Source organism: Protomyctophum bolini (assembly GCF_963924005.1).
Source record: "Protomyctophum bolini genome assembly, chromosome: 4".
NCBI classification, from domain to species: Eukaryota; Metazoa; Chordata; class Actinopteri; order Myctophiformes; family Myctophidae; genus Protomyctophum; species Protomyctophum bolini.
This window is the reverse complement of record NC_137865.1, coordinates 34,661,055-34,677,427: the sequence shown is the minus strand read 5'-3', so window position 1 is coordinate 34,677,427 and position 16,373 is coordinate 34,661,055. Positions and strand designations below refer to the sequence as shown.

The window sequence follows — 16,373 nt, the reverse complement described above, 5'->3', positions numbered from 1 at the left end:
GTGATATACAGAGGATTCTGAGCAGTGCATTCACATTCTGTTTAGAGAACTTACTCATAAGATGTAGCATGTTTAACGGATCACATTAGAAACATAGAAAAGGTACCATTTTAGTTTAGTTCAGTTACATTGACACTATTGTAATAATAACTAATTGTATATTAACACAATCCCAATTGCACGTTTTAAATAACCTGAGAACCCGTGTGTGTACCATTCCATCCACTCTCTACTGTACTCTCTAATTATGAAAAATGTCATGCAAGACATAATTGACATATAAGTGACATAATAATCACAATATTTATGATGGGCCATGAAGTATCAACTTTTATACGTCATCATTGTCACATTTTCATTCAACTCACTTAGGATGCTAAAGCCGTGTCCACAAGTCCTCTCAAATAAAACCGCGGGGTGCCTCAGACATGTGGACACGTCCTCAGGTCCTTTTTAACTCTTTTTTGCTGCAAGCTGGTGGCATAATTGTAGTTAAGCTGTGCCACCACCTGCGTCCACTTTAACAGGATCTGTTTCCTCCCCCCTGCAGCCCCATGCAAACACTCACTGTAACTATTTACTACCGTGCATGTCTGGAGTGATGCGGTACAAAGTCACAAATGACATCCGAACTTTGAATGGCAGATCACCACCAAGGACAGGGATCCTTATGGACTTATGGCGGTTTGAAAATCCTGCTTTGAACTGCGGTAAACGGAGAAAAGTTGTGGTGGAGGCGTTGCATAGCAACCGGATCAACGTTAACAGCTGCTCTAGGGCTCAACCACCTTATACACTGAGTATACGTGGGGGTACCTATATACAGAGCTAGCAAATAACGTCCCATAGCTGGGGGGTACGTGTATATATACAGACCTGGTAGAGAAATAATTAATGATATAAAACACGATCGCTAAAATCCATTTCTTGACAGCGGTCGTTGCTAGAAAACGCCTTGCTCGTCCGTCCAGGAGCTTCACTTCCTGGTTTACGGTACCACAAATATTGCTATTCTCTCTAAATCTACAGCGCTTTCCATGGTTTTGGCGAACGGCAATGTTCTGTCCCAATTTCTGACATAACCAAGCATCTCGTTTTGGAATATTAACGTTTCTAAAGAGAGATCAGACTTATTAGCGCAAGGTAGTAATGAAAGGTTTCATCTCTCGTTTTTGGGGAGAAATGGAAGGCGGGGCTTTTCAGAGTAAAATCTGCCTCATCTGCTGGTCACTCTAGCGCTTTTTTACTGAAAAATTCCCCCTGTAAAAATAGTGTTAAATGATGCAATGGTGCTACATGTCTGTACACATTCTCGAGAACTCTCAAAAGTGATTTCCAATTTGAGTTAAATATGTGAATTATTCACATATTGAACTCAAATTATTTCCCACCTCTGCCGCAATGCTTAAAAGAAAAATAATTTGTCTGAACAGGAGTTGTAATGAAACACCGCTGGCTGGCACAAAGAGGAAAAACCACTCCATTCCTCCAGAGGTGTGTGAGCAGTGAGTTATGACACATTCATCCTCACGGAGAGTCATTACATTCAACGGCAGATGCTTAATGGCAGAGCTACATTATGGCAGCTCTCTCTTGGGTTGGTAAACAGACACGGGGGTTGATGATGTGGGGGATGTGTTGTTGTTACATTGTGTATCTCTTGGTATAGCTATAACCAACCAACACCAAAAGAACGTCACATTCAAAGCTAAATCATCTCAGAGGATTACAATGCGTAATGAGTAGTAGCCTACTGACTTTTTATACTATTGTACTGCAGCAACTTGATCTACGGTCGTATGAAAGTATGATGACGCAAGTCACAGCAGTGTAATATGGTGGTATCATAACGTTGGTGTCAAGTCTTGTTTAGGGCACACTGTTGGTCTAAGTGGTTCAAAAGGTTATTGCAAGAGTGCCAAACAATTAATGTTGTGAGAAAGTGATAGTGTTCACACAACTGAGAACACACACACACACACACACACACACACACACACACACACACACACACACATACACTTTGGAAAATTATATTGTGTGGTCAACGTTCACGGCCCTATTCTATTGGTCTTGAGAAAGGTCACATGTCCAAAATGGCAACCGCACACAATACAGGCAATATCTTTAAAGTCCTTGCAGAATGATGAGCATTTTTCTGTTGTTTTGTCAGTCTGCAAGGAGTCGGACCCATGCTGTAAGTGGCTGGCTCCTTTACTGTTAAGTGGCTGGCTCAACTTGACTGTAATTGCTAAGGCCTGACTCACACCTTTGCAACATGCGTACAACATTTGTGTTGTGTCTTGTCCGTGTTTAATGGCCGCCCCAATGCATTTCCAATGGAAGTCACATGGTTTGACCAAACATTTTTGTTTAATGTGGGGGAGGGTGGCACAACACAGCCATCAAACAAAACATTTTTGTCAAACCATGTGTCTCAAAGCCAGGGTGAATACCAACCACTTGCCATTTTGGCACATCTTTTGGAGGCGCTACCCACACAGTGTTGCTCATTCCAGGAATGACCGATCCTTACAAGCTATACCTCGTTGTAAAGGTGACTAGTCAGCGATGAAAACGATAGAATATACAATTCCAATTGGTATTATTAAAAGGGAAGAAATAACAACCAAAGTTAAGTTTCCGAACCATTTGTGCTGAGTTCATATTTAGTGCACTCACAAAGGGCATCCCAGGCAGAAGTAGAAAGTAAAAGCAATAAAAATACATAATAATAATAATACATACACACACACAATCACATTTGCAAAGATGGTACTATAGTGTTGGTGGTGGCAAGTGACTTACTTGCATAACTACCGTCATTACAGCTACCTCTTAAAACTCCTTCAATGCACTTGGATGAAAATAACCTAGTACTCAGCGTTGGTATGCAGCTCTCATGCAGCACAGCCCCTCTCTCTCCATGTAAGGGCAGGAATTAACGCACCTGCACAACGGCGGGAGAAGTGAGGACAGACCACTCAGAGCTGCATCATCATTAGCGTTGTGCACAATGCATAAATAGTAGAGCTGCATCATCACATTGTGTTCATGTTGCAACATTTCAATATTTATTTTACCCGAGAGAAGCGAGCGGCACTGCTGTGGAGTTTTGGACCACTTCCAGCAGAGCCCTGGAGTGACTTAGCTTGTAGAGTGATGCTGGTGCCTCTGCATCTTCTTTGTATTGTATTTTATTATGACTCTAGTATTTGGTTTTCACTGTACATGTATGTGCAACAGAATTTGATAGCAGACGTCTGTTGTTCATGTTTAATGTCAATTGACCTTATGCACACCGCTGCCATTCTTGCCAGCAAGGTGGTAACTAGGTGCAACTTCCAAACAGAAAAGTCCTATCTGATTGTATTAAACATCAAACTTTATTTCCCCAAGGGTTGGAATTTGAAAGTGCTCATTGAATATCACTCAACAGTCTATGCGTACCACCCGTTTTGAATTTTCACATAATACAGGAGGGAGCAGGTCGAGGTTGCTTTACTGATAACTGATGACTTTTCTGTATGGGCTGTCAATGGGAAATTGCACCTATAGTTAGTACCGTAGTTACCACCTTGCTGGCAAGATGTGCAGTGTGCATAAGGTCCATTTGTACTAGTCTGGGGCGCCAGCGAATGCCTGCTTTGAGTCCTGGGCGAGTCGGACCATTTTCTGCATGTCACAAACTCTCTCTTTTCGTGTTGAAAAAAGGTTATCTGTCTCAGTACTGACTGTCTCATACTGAGACGAATAATTGTAATCATAAATTCTTAACAGGATAATCGCTATCTAGGCACTGGTGGGCGTTTTGTGTTCACATCCAGCAGCCTCATTAAACCATCACCAGAACAATGTACTCATGAATATGGCCTGAGCAAAATGTTCTATCCATTAAACAATCTGAAAAGGCTCCAAATTAACAGCTTAAGTGCTCAAGACGTCTCCACACGTCTTTATATTTAAACCCGTACACAAAATCGCAGGTCTCATTGAAAATGAACTATAGGCGCGTTTTATCGCTCCCCGACAAAACTGTCTATTCTCTCTAAACCTACGTATTCAGAACAGCGATGTTATGTCCTCATTACTGACTAAACCAAGCATACCTTCTCCGATATGGAATGGTTGCAGGCCTGATGAAGTGTCAGTAAATTGCACACCACATCTGTTTTTTTTTCTTTGCAATAGGCTGTGTGTTGCTTTAAAGGTGGACACACTCGCACGGTAAAATTAATCCTCAGGATTTTGCAATGTACACAGTGCATGTGGCAGAGACACTGCATGACCTCTGTGTGTGACCTTAACACCTTGCCTGATGCCCATAAATGGAGATGATGACATTTACAACGGATAGGGGTGACAGACACCGAGGTTACATAAACACCAACCGTCTGTGACAGCACTGGCAGGATAGAAACACACCCAGCAAATGCAAGAACACACATGATCTCCATGTTTCTGACACACACACACCACCTGCTGCGCCATGTGACCTTGACCTATGTGCACATGCCGAACTTCCATGAAGTGCCCCTTTGCTCCTGCGGTTGTCCTTGTGAACGGAAAACACAACCGAGAGAAAGAGAAACCTTTCCCCAAGCCACACGCCATCTGTCTGTGAACGTTCGTGTCCCGGAATGCATCAGCGTCAGAAGTCTCGGCTTTCCCGCGATGGGAAGTAATGTATATTAGACAGTATATGAGTGAGTAGTCCCCCGTGCCCTGGGGGGGACTGAGCCCAGACTCAGCGTGTGCTCATTCTCGGCTAGACGAGCCTAGTGTGCTGCGCTAGTACTGGTACTAGAATCCTGGTACAGAATCCATTGAAATATCTCTTTTATCAATATAAATAATCTTGGTTTTCAACCATACCAACGCGTTTGCACAGCAAATTCAGAAACTAGTCACCAAAAGCCAAATCTTGCTGATTTCTTACAAGTCTGACCCCACTACCAGCATTTACAGTGGCGGCACAGACTTCGCACAGACAGATCACATAGCACAGTAATAATAGTGTTTGATTGATTGATTGATTGATTAATTGAAAATTATATTTCTATTAAGAACAAAACAGAGATAAAGCACAATGTTCAGTGTGTGTGTGCGTGCGTGCGTGTGCATTCACGCCTGCTGTTCCGCACACTATTGACTTCAGCCCAATCATTGCTGGGCCTCAAACATTGCCTGTGTGAGTGACATTTATGAGAGTGGAGAGCAGTGTCTTTGAACGGTGCCTCTGTCCTAAGTGGACGGACTATCCTGTCTGTGTCATGTCTCTGCTCTAGCCAGTTGACAGACAGGTCAGGAACATACAGCCGACGGGTCACTTCAAAATGTCAAGTTGGTGGCGAGCGGGCTGTGTTGTTTTCAGTCAAAGGTCATGTCTATTTAGAGGCTCTTTTTTTTTTTTGACCGGATGAAATGTGTTTGATGAGGAATGAGGGTGGAGTGAAGGGAGAGGAGAGGAGAGGAGAGGAGAGGAGAGGAGAGGAGAGGAGAGGAGAGGAGAGAGGAGAGGAGAGGATACTGTAGGTGTAGGTAGTTGCAGTTAGTTCCCCATGTCTCCGGAGAGAGGAGAGAGGAGAGGAGAGTGCTCCTGGAGCATGAGGCTGGAACAGCAGCAATGTCACAGCCATTCAGAGCACAGACTAACCTAAATGTGTGTGAGCACAGCACAGTATTACAAGGGCAGCAGCGTACGGAGCGGAGCGAACTCCTGACCCACATTGCCTTTTGGATAATCATTTAGCTGGACCCTGCACATATAACAACATAATTTAGTTGGACCCTGCACATATAAGAACATCATTTAGCTGGACCCTGCACATAAGAACATGATTTAGTTGTACCCTGCACATATAAGAACATAATTTAGTTGGACCCTGCACATATAAGAACATGATTTAGTTGGACCCTGCACATAATAAGAACATAATTTAGTTGGACCCTGCACATATAAGAACATGATTTAGTTGGACCCTGCACATATAAGAACATCATTTAGCTGGACCCTGCACATATAAGAACATCATTTAGCTAGACCCTGCACATAATCATATAAGAACATATTTTAGCTGGAACCTAGACATATAAGATCATCATTTAGCTGGACCCTGCACATATAAGATCATAATTTAGCTGGACTCTGCACACATAAGAACATCTTTTAGCTTAGAGCAATTTCGGCCTGGTTAAACAACACAGCTGAACCCCCCAACTGGATGACACGTTTGCACAGTGGAAGGGTTTGGGTATACGCACGATTGGTGACTTACTGTATAGGTGAAATATTTGCCTCATTTGCTCAACTGCAGGAAACATAGACTCCCTAGGAGTAACTTTTTTAGGTTTTTACAGGTTAGGAACTACATCAGTAATTTCTCTCCCACTTTTGAGAGAGCTACTGTACATCTACATCCCTAGATAAGTTCCTTCTTTATAATATAGAACCAGACGTGAGGGTGTCACATCTTTATGAATCATTTCAATCAATCAATCAGATTTTATTGTCACTTCTACAATATACACTGGGCATACAGGGGAGCAAAATACCGTTCTCCACGACTCATGATGATACTTCACATTTAAAAACAATAGACACATTAAAAAGTGGCAAAGCCTTTTAAAAAACATTAAAAGTTAAAAGGAGCAGACAACATTGGCAGGAGAAAGTGCTGATGCATTCAAAGTGCATATGTGTAAAGTGCTGTCAGGATCTCTCAGGATGTTGGCCTTGGGGGAAATATGTAGGTTTGCCATTTCAAGTGGCAAACCTACCTACTACATCAGCTATTAAGTTGGCTAAATGAAATGACTAGTACACTTCATCTTGAGAGAATAAGGTATTTCCTGAGAAACAAGGAGAGACAATTTGATAAGGTAATCTTCATAATCTTCCGTCACATCTCAACTCTCTCTAGAAGTGTTTATATGACAAACGAGATGCTAGGTTACGTCAGGAAAGAGGACAGAACATTGCCGTTCTGATCAAAGCCATGGAGAGCGCCGTAGATTTAGAGTAAAGAGAGGTAAGGGAAAGTGTTCTACAGTCAATTAACTTGTGTAACTCGTGTTCAGGAGTCAAAGTGTTAATCCATTTCACAATGGGAGGATGCAGCCAGGGGCTTCTGTTATTAAGAGTTCGGAAACCGATGGGCCCTGATCTATGCAGTCTGAACTCTGTCTAAAATATACGTCTGTCTTTAATGTAGGCTGGAGGGAAACTATTTAATTATGTCAGGATTCTGTCATCTACACCAGTACTAGTGATTCTCAACGGGGGGAAAATAAATGTTGTTCAATGTTTACGATAGAGGGCGCTCTTCTGCAAGCTGTTAGTGATCCTAGCAGGACTTCCTAAGAAGAGGACAGCCCGAAACAACTTCTGCAACCTGTGAGTGAATAGCAGATCTACAAGCTCACAATGCGACACACTGTAAGCTTGTAGATCGGCTATTTTCAAATAGCCGAAATATATATAGAGCTGAAGTATGTTTTGTAATAAGAAAAATCTTATCAAATCAAATCAAATTAACTAGTAACTAAGGTTTTCACATAAATGTAGTGGAGTAAAAGTACAATATTTGGATCTGAAATGTAGTGGAGTAGAAGTAAAAGTATTAGATTCAAGTAAAGTAGGCCTACAAATACAGTACTTAGTACATGTACTTAGTTAATTTCCACCACTGCATACTGTATTATGCAGTATGCAGTATGCAGCATGCGCGTGCGTCCGTGCGCGCAATGGCTGCATACTTAGCCACTTTGCCAATGTAAACGTTATTACTATACTACGAATTGTGCTTTGCCTTGACAATTTCTCATTGCTGCTTTGCCACTGTCTCCAGGTACTTCTGCTGTGGTGTGTGTGCGTGCACTGTACATCATTTCGTGTTCATATATCAGAACGGGTAAGGACTAATATTATAAATTGCTCAACAATGGCTTTAACAAGATAAGCCCTATATGCAAGCTCAGCTTTCCTAATGTCCGCTTCCCCTGTCCTCACAGTCTTTCACTCAGTTCACAACCTAAAAAAAGATATCCTAATTCGGCGTAGAGGGAAGAAAAAGAAGAAAATCCAATGGCAATAGCCCACTACCCTCATCACACAGTACATAGTACAGTACACCAGTGTTGTTTGCATTGACTGTTCGTCAACTACCTTTTTTCGCTGACGAAAACTAAATGGAAACTAAATGAAAACTAAGCTATGATGACTAAAACTAAGACTAAACATATTGACAATTTTGTCAACAAATAAGTACTAGTCTAAAATGTTAGGAAGGGACTAGTGGACAAGAGATCCAGTATAAGTAAAAGACACAAGTCATTTTACTAGTGAGCTTGTAGATCTTGTTGATATTTTGTTGACTAAAACTAGACTAACACTAAGACATTCCAGGTGACTAAAATGTGACTAAAACCAAATGAAAACTATTCAAAAGACTACGACAAAAACTAAAATACAACATTTGCTGTCAAATCAACACATGCAGTAAGTATACACACTCCCACACAAGGACAGAGTATATGGCCTACAGTGCATGGTAACATTAGCAGGGCTGTATATGAGGCATTAGCAGGGCTGTATACGAGGCATGCATGCTGAGCTTCTGGTATGACAGCAGCATGAGCATGCAGCGTTTGACATACAGCCACTATGTTTTGTTACTCTAGTAGAGCACCCGAGCTAGTACCAACAGAACAGCTATACCTACTGGTCATTTCATTTCATCCACTGTCCGTCACAGCCCATGTATACCTTTCAGTGTGTGTGTGTGTGTGTGTGTGTGTGTGTGTGTGTGTGTGTGTGTGTGTGTGTGTGTGTGTGTGTGTGTGTGTCTCTCTGTCTGTATTTAACAACATTCCAATAGCACTGTGAAGACAAATGCAAGCTACTGAATTAGAAGGTTATAACGTTCAAACAAGGCAGTGCAGTTGCATTTTTACCTGCGTCGACATGCTGCTCATAGTCCGGCTTCAAAGGTCGGCCGTCCGTTGAGTGTGTGTGTGTGTGTGTGTGTGTGTCACATGTGTGTGTGTGTGTGACCGTGTGCGTGTGTGAGAGCTCTTCCTGGAGTGACTAAACTGCCAGCGTGCTTCGCCTGACCCTGTAACACACACACAGGGGGTACGGAGGGGGGAATTCTATCTGACCAGCTCTGTCTGTATCTGCCTGCCTATGGTTGACACACACACACACACACACACACACACACACACACACACCACAAAATTCCTAGCAGGCCGGTGCTGCCAGAGATTCCAATATACAACACCGTAAAATCCTCAGTGTTCCCTTTACTGTGCCTCTGACAGACAGAGTACCCGTTGGGTCCAATTTGGTTACAGTAACAGATTAGGATCTCAGCGTGTGTACCGATTACTGCTGCCACCACACCACCTCCTGGCCATGTGTATCTCTATGAACCCCACACACAAACACCCCTACAAAGACTGTATTTGTCTCATGCCCCACACACACACACACACACACACACACACACTGCACAATCCACGCATGCACACTCACACGCACGCACCACCCACCCAAAACCAAAGCACACTCTTTCCCCCTCTCTTGCCCATCACTCTCTCCATTCCTCCCACACACACACCGGCTGCAGAGCTTTGTATCCACAACATTCTATTAAATGAAGCTCCATTAGAGTGGCGGAGGCTTTGGCCCAGCTAAACCCTGAAACCACACTCAGCCATCAGTGGGAGCTGAATGCTGCTGGTATGTCTGGTGGCACGCACACACATCACCACCCCAATGAGGCCTATTAGCAACAATAACCACATATACATACTGTACGTGTGCACGCATGCACGCACGCGCACGCACACACACGCACACGTACACACACACACACACCACGTGAACACACAATCCAACTCCTGTTCCACACAAAACATGCGTCCATTTAACTCAATGCAAATACTAGCATTGAAAACAAGGCAAGCTTATAAACAGACACGTGCTTGCAAGGCGTACCTGCACCAAACGGTTTAATGGCCACACTAGTCGGCCTGACGCCGTCCGATTTGCATACCGATAGGGTGATAATTTATTTACGTGGTACTTGATAATTCAAGTAAATGGGAATATTCCTAGGGTTAGGTTACACCTTGTACTGTGTTGAGTTGACTAGACTAGAGTTGGTCTAGTCTAGTCGAAACATCAACTCCGTGCTTTGCAGAAACATAAAATGCTATTTTTGTTCTTCTCTCTGCCTAGATTAGACTGAAATGAGGGTTGGAACAAGAATCCCTTATTTGGGGAACTATCCGAGCTATCAGACTTACTTTTCCCATACTATGTTCCCCATACCCACTGTGGGTTTGTATTCTGGTAGAAAAGACAAAAGACATGGCGGCCTCTCAGGTCAGTGGGATTAATATCACTGTGGTATACCTTACACAAAGTGTTACATTATGAAATGCATTGAGGAACGTTTCCCTTGCAGCAGAGCAGGGCTTTTTTGTTGCCATTACCAGCAGTCTCTCAGTTCTTTCATTTCAGTCCCTGGACAGTAGCACTTTGTTCAACACTGACATTATTCCAAAGTAATTAGGCCGTGTGTCAACTGTCAACTGTCAACCTTACTGTGACTCCTTACTGACATTTTGGGTCACTTAGCTCCGGACTGTAATCCAGAATTCATATTTCCATAAAATAACAGATGTTACTTAAATCAGGTGCATTAAAGATGCAGAAAGTGTTGTTAAAATAAGTGTTAAGACAGACAGTCTCAAAAAATGAGTTGCATGCAGAGCAGAACAAGAATTGAAAAGAATGGGATAGTATCGAGAATCCAGTTTCATACATTTCATTTTGTATGACTTGGATAGAATCCTTTGCAATTATTATCATCAAAGACAGCAAAGAGGAGTGATCACCATTTATGTCTTCCTGGAATTATCCAAGACAGACTAAACAGAATCAGTCCGTTCCTGTATGACCACCCTCTCTGTCACTACAAAGTACCGCTACTACAAATAGATGGTCAGGTGGTCCTTTTAGCACTCAAAGACAATAGCCTAATTAACTCTCCCTTCCTACCAACAGTCCATATCCAAGTTTACCACATGCTGTAACAATAACTTCCTGTTCCTCAATGCCCTTGGATCCAAAGCACTGCTCATCAATTCCCCCATAATGCCTGCTCACCCCTCTAGTCCAACCAACATGTGGCCCGGGGGCGGTTCCCCCACGGCATGTTTGCCAAAAGCATTGATTTCCCCACACAAACCAAACTTGTTCAAAGTCCACAGGTACAGTGTAACAAGCATGGTAAAGCAATAGTCATAATAGCTTATTGTGCCCGTTTAAATAGCAACGTAACAGCAACAACACAAATTGCAGTAAAAGCAACACTTTGTTGCACTTGACATAGAACACCCCGCTCTACTGACTCTCTCTGTCAGTGGATGCACAACATCCTTCTGCAAAAAGCTTTTCCCTCAACAACACTCCCCCAACGCGACCCATGTGACCCCTACTCCTTTGTATTGTTCCCTGTGTTCCCTGTGATGTCACTCTATGTGTGTTACAACACGGTGTGTGTGTGTGTGTGTGTGTGTGTGTGTGTGTGACACATTCTATCATGCCTTAATATGCTTCTGTTCCCAAGTGCGGATAATAATTACAACAATAGCAAAAAGCTCAGCACAGCATGCTGGATATGACACCTGCCTCTTTGTTGGACTTTGAAGCCCTTGTACCAGAACACAACACATGCACATGTCAATCGATGCATCAATCAGTCTTGTACCAAAACACAACACATGCACATGCATGCATCATGTATGCATGCATGCATCAATCAGTCTGTCAACACCCGACATAAGCAGCACAATTCACAGTGAAATAAAACCACGGCCAAGATGTCTGACATACCGCTATAAGTGATGAAATGATTGCTGCCGTGGTACGAAGGAAGGGAGGCAGGTGCGTTTTTTATGGCTTTCCTGGGCTAACCTTGTGTGGTGAGAGTATTATACTGGCATTGATTTACAGAGAGGCTTGACCATCTGGTAAAACCCTTTGGAGTCAGTGCCTTTAAACTAGAAAGAAAGACACCATCAAATTATTCATAGGAACATTTTACAAGAGCTAAAAGAGTGGATGAGAACTTCACATAATTTGAAATAGAAAACCATTGGCAGGTGACACTGAGCTGCACTTTTCCGCACACAGGAGTGAAGAGAAACAAAGACAAGGAAGGCAACCTTCCAAATGCAGTGCCATAAGGGTGGCATTTCCGTGTGTCACGTCACACCTCCATATATGGTCAAGACTTGTGACATCATGCCTCGCCTTTATCTCCATATATGAAGCTGACCATTCCTTATGTTGATCCACCCCACCCATCCTTCCTCTTCGATGTCTCCCTTTTGACTGATACCTGTCCATTCAAACTCTAGACGGCCCGCCCCAAAGTCATTAGCGCAGCCACGCCCGGCAGCCGGTGAACAGGCCCGGCCCTAACTGGGCCCTCATCAAACCCTGTACACACAAGACACTGCCCCCGCTGCCACCCTTAGATCTCCATATATGGAGCCGACATGTTCCGACATTCCATATGTTGATCTGATCTCATCAAACCGTGTAAACTCAAGACACGCTCCATATATGGCCAGACCTCATCAAACCCTGTACACTCAAGACACTGCACCCGCTGCCACCCTTAGATCTACAAATATGGAGCTGACCTGTTCTGACATTCCATGTTGATCTGACCAGCAAACCCTGTACACTCAAGACACGCTCCATATATGGCCAGTACAGAATTCATATGTTGATCTGCCCCCCATGCCAAAGCGCCAGCGCACGCCTAGCAGTCTACCGCCACGCAGGCGGATGCGTGCACGCAACCTTGCTCTGTAGGGCGACGTCGCTTCTCACTCTCAGGGCGTCTTACTGGTACTACAGTAGATGTTCAGGCCGCAATGTGGCCTGGATAGACTAGGCTCTCAGTACAGAACTCACCAAAATCTGAACTTGGCTTACCGAAAACAAACTCTCATTGCATCTTGGTAAAACAGAATCAATACTTTTTGGATCCAACCATTAACTTAGTAGGGCAAATAATGTTATGTAAATAATGTTAAGGTCTGAGTCGATGACATAGTAATCTCTAGCAAAGAAGAGGTCACATATCTAGGCTGTATCTTTGACAGTAAACTCACAGCATGGCGTGAAAGCATGGAAACAAGGGCGATCAAAAGAGTAAATCAAAGGACAAGATTATTGGGCAGAATTCCCTCCTTTGTTAACAAAAGGGCCCTCAGGACTTTAGCTGGAGCCCACATACTGCCCATTTTTGCGAATGCAGTGAGCACTTACTATGAGACCTAGCAGATCATGTCTGTCTGTGTGTCTGTCTGTCTGTCCCGCTTTTGTGCCCATATATGGAGCTGAGTGATTTGTTTGTGATTGATGCAAGTGTCTGTCCCGCTGTTACGTCACCATGACTCAGCCATAACCATATAAGGAGTCCCCAAAGCAGCTGTACGTCCAAAACCCAAATATGTACGAGCTGCGTTCGCTTCCCGCGTTTGCGCGTCTTACTCATTTACTATGCTTGTAGTGCATATGACCCGAATGGAAACAAGACCGCAAGGTCTTTCTTCGGCAAAATCATTTTAGACAAAATGCTTGACTGTACAAAGTGTACATAGTGCTGTTTGCATTAATATATTGTCTAATAAAATATTCAATCAATCCATCAATCAAAGACAGCACCGCTATGTAGCCTGGACATCTAGACAGACAGCGCTCCATGCACAGACATTTTGGGGGCAGGGAATCAAAGAAAATAAATCAAATCAATGTCATGTCAATTATTTGGATCTTGGGATCCAAATGGGAATGGTGTTACTGATGACAGGCTGTCCACAGATCCAATGTGGATCTGTGGACAGCCTGTCATCAGTCATCTATGACGTATGACTCCATATCTGGGCTTGATTAGAGCCCCCTTGACTTCCATTATAAAATTAGAGTGAAATATTTACTTTACTTTATTTGTATATTTAACGGGACAATGCATATGAATGGACGTTACATAAATACAATGTAAATATACCGGATTTAGCAAAAATGCTAATTCTCCTCTGCAGTTTCCACATAATACAAAACAAACAAGCAAACAGTACCTTACATTATGAAACAAAGCATTAATGTAATCACTTAGGAGAGGCGGGTACAGACCATGTAGGGTCTTGTATAATACGAACCCGTTTTAAAACCATAAAATTAGCAAACCTCAAGAAACTGTACCTCTGAACGATATTACAGTGGTGGTATGAGTGGGGTTTCTTATTGAACACCTATAGTGCACTCTTCAATGGGTATGAGAAACGTTATACATGCGCAAAGACCAGTTTGTGAAACAGTATTCAACGTGTGATAGGATCATGCATTGGAGATAGATTTTAGCAGCACTAACTGTCAGGAATGGTCTTCATTTGTTTAAAGTTTTGAAGGTTGAATTTGATTGTGTTTGAAACTTTTTTCACATGTTTTTTAAAGGTTAGGGTTACAACAGGTAGTCTAACATAACATGACCCCGAGGTATACTTGACTCTGACACAAGTTCCTCCCCAGCCAGAAACACATTGGATGAGTCTAGCACAACTGGTCTTTTGGAAAAAGCCATGCAGACGGTCTTTTTTTTTGCGTTTCCAAAAAAGAATAATACATGAACAAACATATGTGACTCTTTTTGATACAGAGACAGTCATGGCGGCAAGACTCAGGAGGAGAACAACTTTTTTATCCAAAATGAGTTAATAGCACAGACAGACTCTTCACATACTAGGCTAACTGTTGAATGGTTGTGTATTGGGCTGATGCGTGCTGCACGCAAATCTGTGACTGTGTCACTGCGACCCCAGCTAACAGCTAGTAAGCCAGTTGCTCTGCATTCAGCGAATACAACAGAGAATTCAACTTGCGGTTGCAGTGACTTTTTTTCTTATTATTTTTTTCTATAATTTCTTCAGGGTCCACAGAAAGGTGTGCCGCGGTCCGGTCGTGGACCGCGGTCCGCCTGTTGACGACCACTGTACTAGAGCATGTCTGAAATTAATGTCAGAGCTGAAATTGACATGTAAATATGAATGAATGCTTAAACATGTAGCTAGGTGTAATGTTAGAGTACACAGAAGTGAACGTTTCAAGCATGTTTTCTCAACTTTCTGCAAGACATTACTCTATAAGTCATACTGTATCTCCAAAACTGGTGGTTGAAACTGAACAACCAATATGTCAATTTGAAGCTATGATTACCTGCTTTCACATCACATGAAAAAAACAAAAATTAAAACAATTTCAATGACTTGGCGTCGGTCAGAATATGTCCCATATTGTGGAGGTATTTGTGTGGCCTACTGGGAGCGTGCACAAGGCATTTGCACAATGAATGCCAGGGATGTGCAGAGAGTGTTAAAGAGGCAGGGGCTGAAATCCTGTAATCACTTTTTCGATATTCGATAATCACTTTTTCGATATTCGATATAATTCGATACGATTTTGATTTTGTGGAATTTGATGCGATTCGATACGGTGCGATCTGACACATTAAACCTGGATGGACGCGTGGATTAAAAAAACAGATTATGCAATTACCAATTATGTAATAAAGTTGTGTCGGATCTGCGCGTGCATCCTGTCTGACGAGTGGCTTCTCATGCTTGTGTTGTCGCTGTTGACGCATAGTTAAGGCGCCTGTCCTGCGCTGGAAGTAGCAGATCTACAAGTGCTCTAACCGTCGCAATGCACAGCACGTTGGGCTTGTACAGTACATCTGTGTTTTTCCCGCAGTTAGTTGAATCGACCGATTCATAACTTTAGGATTGAACCAACGTGCAATTCAGACGCTATTTTAACCAATCCAGACACACGTGCATCGATGTAGTCGCATCGATAATGTTAAAATCGATTACCGATTCATATCGATATTTTCTTACACCACCAATTGGTACCCTAACCCATTTTGAGCGGGAACCCCCTTTGTTGTTTTAAACATTATGTTGCAATTTAGCTATTGAAAAATAGCAGATCTACAAGCTCTACGAGCTTGTAGGTCTGCTAAGCTCGTATTCCACGTAACCAATCAGTGTCGTTTTTAGGCACCTGCCTCGGCGCCGGGCACAATGCTATTATACCCACGCTTACACGCACCAGGCATCGAGAACAGATTGCCTATTAAATGTGTCATTGTGAGATATAATGAAAATATTGTTGCATTCGCATAACCAGGGTGGTGGAGCAATAGCGATGATTGCAGAAAGCAAAGAGTAAGAATACATAAGAATACAAGTGCCGGCTGCAATAGGCTGCAAGTGTTTGAGGCCAC

The 16,373-nt window shown here is 42.8% G+C and overlaps 1 protein-coding gene across 10 annotated transcripts in view; it reads right to left on the bottom strand.

Moving 5' to 3' along the window:
- Window positions 1-16,373, bottom strand: part of LOC308314145 (pleckstrin homology domain-containing family A member 7-like) — a 140,432-nt gene that overhangs the window by 80,504 nt on the left and 43,555 nt on the right. The window contains exon 1 of one of the 10 annotated variants that reach the window (XM_080761576.1): window positions 8,956-9,005. The exons of the other annotated variants lie outside the window; for them this stretch is intronic. The gene's annotated coding sequence lies outside the window, so the exon portion shown is untranslated. Of the gene's footprint in view, window positions 1-8,955; window positions 9,006-16,373 lie in introns of those variants that run through there. 10 annotated transcript variants of the gene reach the window in all.